Below are 14802 nucleotides of genomic sequence, written 5' to 3'. Positions count from 1 at the left end.
GAGAGAGCGCTCTCGCTCACTGGGTGTGACTGTGATCTCGGGCATGAGTGAATGTGGGTGACGTGTGTGCTGTTTAATTAAAGGACGGAGGTGGGGCTTGGCAGGGCGCCCTGCTGATAAACAATGCCTGTTTGTAGCCTACTCAGGAATTACCTGGGAAGTAGAAGGACCCAGAAAGGTTGTGCGTGAAGTGGCCCCTTGGCTGTCCAATGAAGTGTCTGTTATCAGAAGGAAATGTGTACTTTTTGAGGTGAGATCGGTTCTGTGCTCTGAACCGAATGATTTTTCGTTTTTTGTTCTGATAACAAGCTGGTGGTAAGCTTCACTGAACTGGGAAATTGTAAACTCTTAGAAAAGGCTGTCTAAAGATAACAATTCAATGTTTCTCCGTAATGTATTCTGGAGGAATCTGATAATTTAAAGCCCACTTCACCAAAATGGGAGTGGTGCTTGCGTCCTCTTTATCTTCAATTATGTCTAATCTGTTTCTAATTCAAACACTGTGCTGCTGTTGTCAGATCAAATATAGATTTTAAGTGTTTTATGCCTCTCCGCTGGGAAGGTTGAAAATGTATGCGGGCTGTCTGTCAGGACTGTGCCAGTGGAATCTAATAAAGTTTTAGATAAATTTAAAGGAAATAAAAGAGTGCTTAAAAATGAAATGATTCATGGTTCATGAGATGGAACATGTTTAATGAATGGCAGTTCGGGAAAAGTTATGGTAGAGTCTCTACGGATCACCTGCTTCACCTCTACAGGGCTCTCCTTGAATAAATACATTGTGTCTTTCAGCTTTCCAGGCAGGAGTTCAGAAACCAATTTAAAAATCAAGTCATCTCTGGGTTTGATGCAAACAGGGCCTCATAAGCATATGGGCAGAGGGACTATAATCCACGGGTTTTCATTCCACATGATGACACTTCCATCACTGCCGGCAGATTGGAAAACATAGTTGCAGTTTTCAATCGCTGAATAGGATGCAGTTGGTATTGTTATTAGAATTCTTTTTTTTTTTTCTGCTTATTTATGTGGAGGTGCTCTAGGTATCTGCATGCTGTAGAATTTCAAAGCAAAAATATGTTCAGAGGTAACATGGGATATTGTTAGAGCTGGGACCCGAGGGGCCAGTGTCAAGGTGATATTTGTAGAAATACTACCCTGACAAAATTTTTGAGATCTTTTCCTGGATTTATGAATTTAATGAAAGTATGGAAGAAATGTTTTATTAGAGCTCAGACCATGTGTATGTTTCTGTCTTATGGAAGTTCTATATAGGAGCGTTTAACTGGGGTTTAAAGGGGAAGACACCGGTGTGATTTGTCACCACAAAGATTTTTCTTGGGTTTGCATCTAATCCCTTCTGGACTGCCAATGGGTTTATTTTGTGCTGCTTTGGGGATGTCTCTCCTGGTTTGGTTTTCAAAGGATCGTTCTGAAGTCTCCTTTAAATGTTAACTAGAATTTGTGCTTAAAAGGAAAAGGCTTTTAAGTTTTAAAACCGTAATCCTTCCGGGTCAGCATCCTCCTTCTCCCCCAAGTTTATCTCAAGAGCGATAGTATTTTCATCTGGGGTAAGACTTTAGTGTGATAAAGAAAGTGGGACTAAGAAAGTGGATTCCTAGAAGGAAAAAAATAAAATAAAATCAATCGCTGATCTCTTAGCTCACTTTGCTTTGACCCATTTACAAAACCGATGTTAAAAATCCAAGAAAAAGGCATTTCCTTCATGACCCCCATTGCATCTTTCTTTTCTTTGAAGTCTAAGGTCAAATTCCTATAAACAAGCAATATTTCTTTCTCGCTCGAACTCTGTAGGGATGCAAGAAAATTCTCCCTGTTTATTTCTAGTGGCATTTCCCTTCAGTTTTTTTCTGACTGGTTTGTGTTTCCTACCCATCTCGAGATGTGTAGGGCTGTGCTGTGAGGAAATGATTTTAGGTTCTGAAAAGATACATTAGATTTTCCCACTGGGCATCACTTATGCCTTTGTAGCTGGGGTTGCCACTGACATTCCAAGTAGAACGAGAAGGTAAGGATCCCTTCCCTCTTTCCTGAGAGCAGAGTACCAGCCTACGTGGCACTTGGCAGCAGGCTCCCATAAGGGCGTTTTGGAATGTCCAGGGCCAGTGAGGACTTTAGAGTCAAGAAATGCCACCTGTGGTCCCACACGAGCTTGGGTTACACCATTTCTCCACGACTCATCTCTGAACCCCTTTCTCAGTTTTGGCCTCGGTGTGATTTCTGTCTGTGTGATACAAGAATGTGAATCAGGCGGAAACCCATCTCTTCTCACTCACTCAGGGTGGGCCTGCCTCCTCTCAACTTCTGTTCTTGGAGAGTATCTCATGTGTTTCCTTTGAAAACGGAAGTCCTTTTTGTACCATCACGTCCTCATTAAAAAAAAAAGAGAGAAAAGAAAAAAGAGAGCACTGATGAAAACGTTAGCCTCTAATTCTGAAGTTGTCATTTTTGGAAGCTTGTATAGTTGAAGGCTTTCTTTAAAAACTTACTCATTGTGTAACTGTAAGAATGTAGGAGAGAAGGTTAAAATAGTATTATTTTAAGATGTTTCAAGTCTGAGTAAGTTTCTGACAGGAAAGAGAGAGAGAGAGAGAAAGAAGGAAGGACAGAGAAAGGTATCCCACAGGGCGTCTAGTCTGCTGAGGATCCGCTCCCGCCACACTCTTTGTCCCCAGAAGGAGAAGGGGAAGGGAGAAGGAAGCCAGTGTGAGAATGTCATGGAAATCAAGGGCAAGAGGAGTGAGCCACGTGGAGAAAACATTGCCCAGATGTCAGAAAATGTGGCACTAGCATCTGCAGTCAAAGGGATGTGTTCAGGGAATTGTCAGGCTTCTGACATTAATTGATGCCCCTAAGCACAACAAGGAGGAAATATACATTACAGGGAGGGATTTTTTTTTTTTTTTGAAAAAGTACATTATGCACTGATAAGCCATTTACACTTCCTCCCAGACAAGAGTTAATTTGGGGATGCAGGATGGCTGCTTTAGAAATTTAATGAAATGACACTCAAAAGTGGAAACATTGCTGTTTCATGGAGAAAAGGCAAAACAGGAGGGAAAGGCTAAATTGGCAAGAAGACTTAGTGTAGGAGAGAGAAGGAGAGGGCTGGATAAAGAAATTAATTGTTTTAATGTTTTCCCATTAAAGGATAGTGGAAGAAATACACATACACACACACACACACACACACACACACACACACACACACACACTGCAAAAGGATGATGAGGTATGTTATTTGTATAAAGATACAGAACATGATTTTTCCGAATACTGAAAAGATCTTAGACTACAAGGTAACATCCATATTCTTTGGTGTTGTTAAAAAGATATTTCAGAACCTTAAAGTAGAAGCGTGTGGATGAAAGAGCTGAGTCCTCGTTGCTATAAAAGGGGCTGTATGATGATTGCACACTGCACTAGAGGGTTGATGTGCAAAGGGGAAATTTTGATTCAACATCAGCTTCTTGTGTGGTGTTTTCACCAGTGTCACCTTTAAGTCAACATTTCTCTGACTCTTTGCTTCCAGGGAAAGAATATGGTCAGTCCTTGGGTCAGTAGTTACCCACTGGGCATCTGGTATGAATCTAGCATTGTACCGAGGTCTGTGACTGACATAGAAAAAGTCCACGAAGTAAGCCTTTCCTTAAAAAATTCCCAGTCGGGCTGGACATGGTGGCTCACGCCTGTAATCCTAGCACTGTGGGAGGCCGAGGCAGGAGGATCATTTGAGCTCAGGAGTTCGAGACCAGCCTGAGCAAGAGCAAGACCCCGTCTCTACTAAAAATAGAAAGAAATTAGCTGGACATCTAAAAATATATGAAAGAAATTAGCTGGACATGGTGGCACATGCTTGTAGTCCCAGCTACCCAGGAGGCTGAGGCAGAAGGATGGCTTGAGCTCAGGAGTTTGAGGTTGCTATGAGCTAGGCTGATGCCACAGTACTCTAGCCCAAGCAACAGAGTGAGACTCTGTCTCCAAAAAAAAAAAAAAAAGAAAGAAAAAATTCCCAATTGAGGTGTAATACCAAATGGACACACACAGAACAAGTACAGATCATGTGAGACATGGTACTGTTCTACCCTTGGACAGGACCAACGGGCCCCCAGCCTCATGCCTCATAGCCGAGGGGGTCTTCAGTCTTGAGTGGCTGCCTCAAAAATTTCGAAGTCCCCCTGTGATGCCTGAGACCAGTAGGCCAGCAGTGCTGTCCAGGCAGGACTGCCATGAGCCAGGACCCGGATTGCATGGGCCTCTGTTTCTCCCTGACCCTCGATCTCTTCTGTGGGGTTGACTAGGTGCCCCAAGGAGCTCCAGGCCATGTGCCTGTAGGTCCTATAGCTAGTCTCAGGTGCCAGGAGGGCCTTCTGGTCAGCAGGTTGCCCCTGCTGGTCAGTGCAGCAGTTTTTTCATTGGATCACATGGGACGGGGCTGTCAGAATGGTGCTGACATGCTGATTTGGGGTGAGTAAGGATGAGTTTCCGGCTCTGGGTCACTCACCGTCCATGGCTACTAACCCTTGGACTTGAGCTGTGTGTGTTGGCTCTAACCATGGTGCAACTTCTGGCCTATCTATAGCACCTAAAGCAGGTATCCTTTAATCTATGTGATCCCCACTGCTGGCACCCAGGGTGGTCACCCCATCTCCTCCACAGGCTTTGTGCCACCTGTCAGGCACCCTCAAGGGTGGCTATCCTTATTTCCAAGGGTGTTTGAGACTATTGTTTCCTAAAACTCAGTGGCACCAGCCTCAGATGGAGTAGCGATACCATGTTCTCCCTGGGTGATCTTATGCCACACTGGCCAGGAATGGACATTCCTTGCACTGATGGAGTTCTTGCACCACGCACACACCCCTCAGTTATCTTTCCTGCTGTGATTTAGCCTAAAGAGTTCAAGAGCAGATGAGGCTAGAAGATGTTATGTTGCATCTTTATGCTATAACATTCCAAATAGTAAATAGAATACAATCAGAACATGAATGATTGTTTGCATTTTCCCACATACTCTGGGTAAGACTTGCATTTGTGATTGTCAATGAAACACAGCTAACAACTTTTGAGAGAGTTATTGGAAATCAGTATTCATGGGCTCTACAGCAGATAATTCAGTGTTATGCATTTTTTAATGCTGTAACCAGCGTTAAAAAAAGTGGTGTAAGGGAATCACAAACCAGAAATAGGTTCTGAAGAGCCATGCATTGTGAGTGATAATGCCACCACTACCTTTGGTCATGCATGGGAGATGTAAAACTGTCTATGAATGGTACAACTGACAATAAAATAAAATAAAATAAAATAAAATAAAATAAAACATGCCTGAACACTATCACGAATCTTCCTGTGCCCCTATGGACAATAGCAAATGCAGAAGTACCTCTTCTCTACCTGTTATTCTAAATCCTCATTGATAACTCCCTTTGCTTCACATGGCCCATGTATTTTATAATGCATTTTTAAATCAAAACACAAAGCATAGCTGCCTGAGGCCTCAAACACCTTAGAGGTGGTCCTGACTGGGTCTTATTAAATGTAGAACTAGTGTTCTGTTTTTCATTGATTTATCACATATATTTACTTTATTAAGAATTTTTTATTCTCAATTTAAAAATATGTAAAGCCTAGACAGCATACAAGATAAAATAGCACATATGAATCCACCATCCTAACAGTTTCCTGATGTTTGCTTCAGATATCTTTCTGTTAATTCATGAGTGGATTAATAAAATGTGGTATACATATACCATGGAGTACTATTCAGCTTTAAGAAACAATGGTGATATACCACGTCTTGTATTTTCCTAGACAGAGCTGGAACCCATTCTACTAAGTGAAGTATCTCAAGAATGGAAAAACAAGCACCACATGTACTCACCAGCAAATTGGTATTAACGGATCAACACCTCAGTGGACATATAGCAATAACATTTATCAGGTGTCAGGCAGGTGGGAGGGGGGAGGAGGGGATGGGTATATACAACCGCAATGAGTGAGATGTGCAATGTTTGGGGGATGGACACGCTTGAGGCTCTGACTCGAGGGGGGAGGAGGGCATGGGCAATATACATAACCTTAACACTTGTATCCCCATAATACTCTAAAATAAAAATAAATAAATGAATACCGCTAAAATGTACCCACTTGTTTCATGCCCCTTCTTCCCTTCACAGAGGGGGCCCCTCTCCTGATGCTGGTAAGTATCTTAGAATATCTTAGCTTGAGATCTCCAGGAGGCAGATCCGAGGCAAGGCTCTGAGCGCAAGTACTGTACTGGGAGTCGATCCCAGGGAGACCTGCAGGGAAGTAGAGCAGCGATGCCGCCCGGCAAGAAAGGGGCCAGTGAAGGCCGGGCGCGGTGGCTCACGCCTGTAATCCTAGCACTCTGGGAGGCCGAGGTGGGCGGATTGCTCGAGGTCAGGAGTTCGAAACCAGCCTGAGCAAGAGCGAGACCCCATCTCTACTATAAATAGAAAGAAATTAATTGGCCAACTAATATATATACAAAAAATTAGCCGGGCATGGTGGCGCATGCCTGTAGTCCCAGCTACTCGGGAGGCTGAGGCAGCAGGATTGCTTGAGCCCAGGAGTTTGAGGTTGCTGTGAGCTAGGCTGACGCCATGGCACTCACTCTAGCCAGGGCAACAAAGCGAGACTCTGTCTCAAAAAAAAAAAGAAAGGGGCCAGTGCGGAGGGTGGGAATGAGCAGCTTATTCCTGTGGTCAGCCGGGGCTCAGTCCACAAGAAGCTTTGGAGGACTGTGTTGGTGTCCTATAGGAGGGCTGAGGAGGTTGGGGGTACAGACCTGCCAACTCCCTTTGTCATTGGTTGTAAACTCCTTGGAGGTCCAGCCCTGCCCTGCCCTGCGAGGGGCTGAGCACCCTCCTGCAGCCTCCAGGCAGCGTGGGAGGTGTTTGCAGTGAGAAACTGGGGTGTACAGGGGCAGCTAGTGTGGAGGGATTCTGGGGGGGTTCCCTGACAGCATCTGCTACAGCCAGTATCACTCCCCTCCGTGGTGTACGTCCTATATTTGTACATAGTAAGAAGATGTAGAGAGTATGTTCTGTGGGGTTGTAAGTTTTACATAAATGGCATCGTATTAAACATATTCTTGGGCTACTTGCTCCCCCCCCAAAAAAAACCCTCAAAATATAATTGAGATTTATTCATATTGAAATATGTAGAGGTAAATAATTTATTTTGACAGCTCTGTTGTGTTCAAATATTTGAATAAACCAGTTTATTTGTCCATTTCCCCATTGATAGTGTAGGGGAGGAAAAAGTAATATCTTTTCCTCATCTGTTATAAAGTTCAGTGGCTGAGATCCTTATAACAAAAAAACAGATTAACAAGGGAAAAGCTTACAAATTTATTTAATATAAGTTTTATGTGACCTCGAGCCTTTAGAAATGAAGACCCAAAGGCCTCAGGAAAACTGTATTTTTATGGACAGTTGTGCAGAAGCAAGATTGGAGGACAAAAGGGTGTAATGGAATGGTAATAAACTGGGGGAACTTAGCAAGGCCTGTTTGTTCAGATTCTTCTTGGCCTCTGGGTACAGGGCAAGACCCCTCTGGAATGAGGGTCTTATGACCTACTTTCAGGGAAGGTACATCAGAGAATTCTTTTATGGCCTGCTTCAGGGGAGAAAGGCGGGAGAAGGTCAGAGAGTGACCTTCCTGCTCATGCAGTTTTCTCCATTTCCTTCAGCTTAAAATACTCAGTATGCCCAGGTGCCATACTTTAGGGCAATAGTTTGTTTCCGCTTTTTCTGTTCTTATGACAATGCTATGTAACATCAACCTGAGTGCATGTTTCCTCTGAGATTCTCCAAGAATAGATTCCTGGTTATAGGATAGTCACGTCTTTGGCTTCACTAGTATTGACAAATCGTTTCACAAAATATTTGTGCCAATTTATTTATTTATTTAATTTTTTAGGGGGTTTGGCTATGTTGCCCAGGCTGCAGTGCAGTGGCTATTCAAAGGCACCATCCCGATACTGATCAGCGTGGGAATTTTGACCTGCTCTGTTTCCAACTTGAGCCATTTCACCCCTCCTTAGGCAACCTTGTGGTCCCCTGCTCCTGGAGGTCACCATACTGATGCCAGACTTAGTGCAGACACCCCATCAGCATAACACACTATAGCCCCAAACTCCTAGGCTCAAGTGATCCTCCTGCCTCAGCCTCCCAAGTAGCTGGGACTATAGGCGCTCGCCACTGTGCCTGGCTGTTTGTGCTGATTCATACACCCAAGAGCAACATAAAAGAATGGAAGGATTTATTTGTCTCCATATCTATGCCACATCAGATGTCTGATATAAGTTTTATTAATTTTTGCCAATCTGATGGTTTGAAATGGTATTTTATAATTGTTATGTGTTAAATTTGCATGTCCTTTATTTTAGAGGAAGTTAAGCACATTTTCTTATGTTTCTTGGGCATTTGAATAGTCTCTTTTGTGAATATCCTGTTCATCTCTTGTGACTTTTTTCTATTGTTAGATATTTTTCAGTGATTTGTAAAAGTTCTGTGCATATTCTAGACATTAATACTTTGTCAGTTATATATCGGGAACAAATGTCTTTTTCTATTCTGTGGCTTATCTTTTCACATTGTTTATGGTATTTTTTTGTCATAAAGTTTTCTATTTTAATGTAGTCAAATATAGCAATATCTTCTTTTACAGATTGAGGCGTTTACATTTAAGAAATCTTTCCATATCCTGATGTCATCAGTGTATTTTATGTTCTCATCGAAAAGTAAAAGTTTCAGTTTTGTTTTTTACCCATGTGCCATCTATGGCATGAGGCAGGAATCGAGTTTTATAGCTCACTGTCCCAGCATCATTTATTGACTAGTCCACCCTGTTCCTACTGACTTGTAGTGCCACCTTGGGACTGTACCAAGTTCTTCATCATATGTGGGTCTGTCTCTAGGCTTACTTACTTTTAGTTTGTCTTTATTTGTACTGATTTAAATGTAGTTTTATAATAATCTTTCTTGTAGGGGTGAGTCTACCGTTATTATTTAAAAGTTTCTTAGCTATTCTTTTTTCCTTACTCTTCTGTCTGAATTTCAAGATCACCTTGTCAAGTTATGTGAAGTGTTCTTTTAGGATTTTGGTTAGAAGTACGTAGAATTTATAGAATGATTTGAGACTCGCCGTCCTTACGCATTGAATCTTCTTTCTCATGAGCCCAATATATGTTATATAGCTTTTCATTACATCCTTTGTTAAAGTTTTATAACTCTCCCTTGTACATCTTTTGTTAGATTTATTCCTAAACATCCCAAATTCTTTGTTGCTATTGTAATATATCTTTTTAAAATGTACTGTGTATGATTACTGGTGTATAGGAATGATATTTGTGCATGTGTCTATATATATGTTTAAACTATTATTTAAAATTATGTAACTGTTTTAGGTCTATTCATGTTTTTCCTTCTTTTATAGTCCATTTTATGTCATTTTTTCAGGGAAATTATCCATTTTATCTAATTTTTCAATGTTATTGGTATAAAGTTCTTATTTTCAAATCTCTCTGTATAGAGGACATCCTCTATAAAAGGACATCCTTTTTTTCCCTAATATTTTTATTTGAGGCAGAATTCTTTTCTTATTTATCTTACAAAAATTTATTTTATTAGTCTTTGAATTATAAAGCTTGTGATTTCTTTGATTATTTTTGTTTTTTCTTTGTTTTCTATTTCATTAATTTTTGCTCTTATTTTTTAGTATTTTTTCCTACTTTTTCTGAGTTTAGTATTTTTTTGTTTGGTTTTTTCTTTCTAACTTCTTGATTGGATTCTTAGCTCAGTAAATTTTAATCTTTCTTTTTCTCTAATATATTCATTTAATAGTACATATTTCTCTCTAAATACTGCTTTAGCATTATCCCATACATTTTCATAAATCGACTTTCAGTTCTAATTTCTAATTTCTGTGATGATATCATCTTTGTCCCATGAATTATTTTGAAATTTAAAGAAATTTCTAAATGTTTGGAGGATTAATTTTTATTATTCATTTCTAACTCTATTACATTATAACCAGAATATATGTAGGGTAGAGACTCTTAGATACATGTTGAGACTTGCTTTGTGGCTTAGTATATGACAATTTAAAAAAATGGTATGTGTTTACTTAAAAAAGAACCAGTGGCATTTAAATCTATATCTTTACTTCTTTTAAAGTTGTTTGATTTATTGAGTACTAAGGGAAATATGCTGAGATCTTTCACTATGATTGAAGGTTTGCTAATTTCTTCTTATAATTTGGCCAAATTGTGTGTTATATATAAGGTAGGTCATATTATTATATAATTGTTATGTATTTATTTTTATATTTACTTTCTATTTATGTCAAATGATGTTTTAAAATTTATAATAATAATATAAAGTTTCCTTATAAAATAAACTGTATTAAGCAAAATAGGAGATGATGACTTGAAGACAAGTATTGGTTATAAAATGGAATAAGTAGCAAGTGATATGAAAGAAAATCAAACAGGTGACGGAGGAATGGCTCAGGAGCACAGCACTGCCTCTGCCTCCCCTGGCCTCCCTTACACACAATGGTTCTAGAATCACTATTTTCAGCCCAGAGCTCTCAGGCATCAGCTCCACGAGTCCAGGTCCTCCCCTGTCACTTCCATCTGGATGACTCACCAGCCCCTCACACTCAAAAACACAGAAGTGGGTTTCTTTGATCTCTTCCCTCCCTCTTGCCCCGACAACACTTCCTGTTTCTCCTGTGCTCCTTATCTCAGTGAAAGATACCACTATCTTCCGGGGCAGCCAAACTAGAAACCTCAGACCTCCCTCCGCATGCGCATGCGTATTACAAAGGAGAATGGGTTCTACCTACTTTGCCTCCTTGGTATTTCTCTGTCTCCCTGACTGGCCATTCCTGTCCTGGTTTCCCCTGCCCTCCCTATCTCTACGTGGTATCCTCACATCTGTCCTCTGCATGAAATATTCTGCATGCAAAACATACTTATCTTTCCCTGCTGCACATCCTTGAATGTCTCCCTATTGTTTTGGGGGTAAAATTGAGTCCCTACCGGGTGGGGCCCTACCTGCCACTCTCCCCAGGAACAACCTGGTGTTCCTAACTAGCACCAGACTGCCACGTTCCTGTGCGGTTTCTCGGGCTGCAGCCCTTCTTGTGATGCATTTGTCTTACTTCGTCTACCCAACAAGTACTGTAAGATTTAGCCCAGGTACCACCTCCTCCCAGAAGCCCTCTTGGTAACCTTCCCTCAGTAACATAGACTGTCCTCCTTGTATATAGCCTTCCACCCCTGGTTGGTCTCCTTTGGCTAGATTCTAAGTTCTGTGAGAGCAGGAACTGTTTCCCAGTCATTTTTCTAGTCTTCTGTGTTGAATGAATGAACACGTGACTCCTAATGGTGAAGAAAAATCTAGATGTTGGGAGCCTGAAGAACTATTTTACCTTTTATCAAAGCAAGCTAAGCTGCCTCCGGAATTTCCAAAGAGGTGTGGGATGAGAAGAACTGAGTGTTAGCTCTTCCGAGGCCATAAGACTGTGTGTGTGCAACGTGTAACTGCTGAAAGAAAAAGCACATGAAAGGAAAGCTTAATTAAATTACGTCTTATAAAAACTTGGAGAACATCCCAGGTTTTTTTAAGAAGAATATCCATCAACTGTTCCAAATCCACTTAGTAGTCTTTAAAATCATTTTATGATCATTTTCACTAATAAGCTTAGCCCTAAGAGCGGAAAAAGACTCATAAATACTTCCTTAAGTAAAAAGTACTTACTTGTGCTACCAGCCTAGTGTTCCACAGCACTTTTAACATCAAAGGAACTTTGTTAAAGCATTTTATCATATTTACTTCCTCCCTCTTCCCGGCATCCCTCCCTCTATCCATAGATAGTCAACAATAGTAGGAAGAAAAAGAGTAGCACTTGGAAGAAGCCCCCTCCACCGGGACGCATGGTCAGGATGAGAAGCAACCATCTCAGAAATAAAGCAAAAAACGCAAACAGAAAAATCTCAAATATATACCTCCCTTTTTCCTTCTTTATTAGTTTTATTATGGGTGTACATTGGAGCACAAAGTATGTATTAAGGAAGACCAGGCCAGCCTTTTCTAAACTATATTTTGTTGACTACTACTTCAAAGCTGTTAAATAGGTGTTTGGGTGAAAAAAGGGTTGAAAGGGGGTTCCCTTCAAAGTATATATTAGTACATTAAAAGATCTGAGAAGTCGTGCAGTAAAAACTTGTTTAATTGAATTTAACCCAGCATTTCCCAACATTTATTTGATTATAAAATCCTTTTGTATGGAGCACCTATTAACATGTTACAGAAACACATCATTTGGGTAAAAAGAGGATTAAAAATAGTCTAATTTGAGGGCACAAATTGCACATAGGAAAGAGGATTCTGAAGTAGTACAGAGTTAATGAACATTTTAAACAATCTGAAAAGCAGTGTCAGAAAATTTTAAAAATGCTGTCAAGAACAGATAAAATATACATTATATTGTGTAGCAATATTGTATAATACTGTATGATACATTAAAATCATCATTTTATCCCATTACCCTACAATCTTCTAATCACATATTTATACCTTTTACATTGTATCTGCAAAATGATTCCTGTTATAAATATTATGCTTGAATTATAGAAGTATGCCATAATCCTAATTATAAAGGATTCAGTGAAATAAGAAAGTTGCAGCTTTGGATAGTGAGATTACTCGAGTGAAAGAATGATTAAAAATTATAGCCTCATAGAATTTTGGAGTGAAAAGGAATTTTAGGAATAATTTTAACCCAGTACTTTCATTTTAGAGAAAAGGAAATTGACAATTATTTATGAAGTCCTCAAGGAGAAGGATAGGGAGCAAAAGTGTAGAAAAGATGGCAAAGTATTTTCCCGTATGCTACAGTTAGCAAGAAATAGTCAAGTGCTCTGAGAAGATCAGGAGGTTAGCATTTTATAAGAAGGAAGATTGAGTATCTGATGGTTGGCATACTTATCTGGTCAAAGCAGGTGTGAGAAATTATGCACACAAGCAATGTGATCAGCATGAGACAATCCTAAGCAGACAAGTGGGTCGTGGGAAGGGAAGGGTCCCGAAGCCAAGATGCATCAAGACAGTGACTAGCACTGAGCCAATTGCTCGTGAGTAATAATCGCCTCAAGTAAGTGGACACCCATCTTCTCTGAGAGCAGCATTGCTCATCCTTCAGGGTCCAAGTCCCTCCAGGGTCCAAGTCAGTCGTGTGGATGCTCCACAAAGTGTGTGTGTCCTCCAGGGCCATAGATGGCTGAATCAGAAGTGGACACCTGCCCAAATCCAACCTCCTCTTTTCTTTGGGACATGGTTAGGCTTCTGATGTGTCTGGAATAGCTACATCCTGCCAGCTGCCTTGTTCCCCCTCCACTCAGAGGAAGCTGCATTTTGCCAGGTAAGTGGAGAATATATTCTCGAGGGAAATGCTTTGCTGTCAGCCCATGAGGTCAGGCTTCTGACAGATTGGGTGGCTGACTTGTCATTCACTGCAAGTATCTTAAAAGTCTCCATTAGAAAGCAAGCTTTGCACATCTGTTGAATCCAGTGGTTGCTTTATATTAAAAGCACATTGTTAGTGCCCTGAAGCTGTCAAGTCAGGATGATGTTGCCACATCCTCCAAAGCAGCTCTTTCTGGGTGAATTTAAAATGGAAGAATGTTGGTGTCCTGAAATTAGAAGGGATCCTAGAAGAGCTAATAAAATACCCCAAAAATAAAGTTGTCCCCATACATTAGCTGAGCGCTCTGTGTGCCCAGCATTATAGCATCATAATAAATGTCTACGTGCACTCATTATGCACACGTGTCCAATTCCATTTAAAATGTTGTTTATTTTTAAACAGTAATGAAAAGTAAATTGCCGGAAAAAGTGACATTTTTGTGATGAGACTTCTTAAGCACATTTGTAAATGAGTTTATGTGCCTTGAAGGAATAAATATTTAAAATATAAACAATAAAGCCTGCATGCATACTCACAACTGAGGGGTATCCAAGGGTAACAGAGTTAAGGAAAGAGAAGTGTGGAGGACAGTGTGATGCACCTCCCCACTCCCCAGTTTCCCTTCCAGTGATGGACTTGTTGTTGCCTTGGCTGCTGGGAGTGCTGTGGCAGGTGGCCTTAGCTGTCAGCCCCTTAGGAGATGCCTCAGTTGTAGAGACCTGTCTTAGCCAATCAGGCTGCTGTAACAAAAATACCATAGTCTGCGTGGCTTAAACAACAAACATTAATTTCTCATGGTTCTGGAGGCTGGGAAGTCCAAGATCAAGGTGCTGGATGATTTGGTGTCTGGGGAAGGTTCAACATGCCTCCTAGAATATATTGTTTTTTTATTTATTATCTTTATTGCAATGGGGTGGGGGGAGAGGAGGTAGTTTCAGAAACTTCCACCTGGTCTTGCCTACCACATTAGCTCTCAGCCTACAGGCTGAAGACCCAATGTGAGTGTTGTGCAAACTACCAAATATGTTTATTTCAATTATGTCAGGTACAAAAATAATGCTTGAAATGTTTGTATATTTCCCTTTCCCCAGTGCACAGCTACCCAAGTAAATGGCTCTGGTAGGCAAGACCAAGTGAAGCTTCCTCTCTCTCGCCCCACTGTCAAGATAATAAATAAAAAACAACATGTTCTGTGGGGTATGTTAAAAATTAGGGCTATCCTTAAAGATCAAAAGAATACAGATGTAATGGTCCCTGTCATACACTTAATTTACCAATGCAGCC

The 14802-nt window shown here is 40.7% G+C and overlaps 1 long non-coding RNA gene across 1 annotated transcript in view; it reads left to right on the top strand.

The window, feature by feature from the left end:
- The window catches only part of LOC142872358 (uncharacterized), a 69944-nt gene continuing 55142 nt past the window's right edge, over nucleotides 1–14802 (top strand). Inside the window, exon 1 of the long non-coding RNA XR_012920569.1 lies at nucleotides 1–250. This is a non-coding gene — a long non-coding RNA (uncharacterized LOC142872358). The remainder of the gene's footprint in view (nucleotides 251–14802) is intronic.

Source organism: Microcebus murinus, chromosome 8 (genome assembly GCF_040939455.1).
Source record: "Microcebus murinus isolate Inina chromosome 8, M.murinus_Inina_mat1.0, whole genome shotgun sequence".
NCBI lineage: Eukaryota > Metazoa > Chordata > Mammalia > Primates > Cheirogaleidae > Microcebus > Microcebus murinus.
This window is presented reverse-complemented; position numbering and strand designations above follow the sequence as displayed.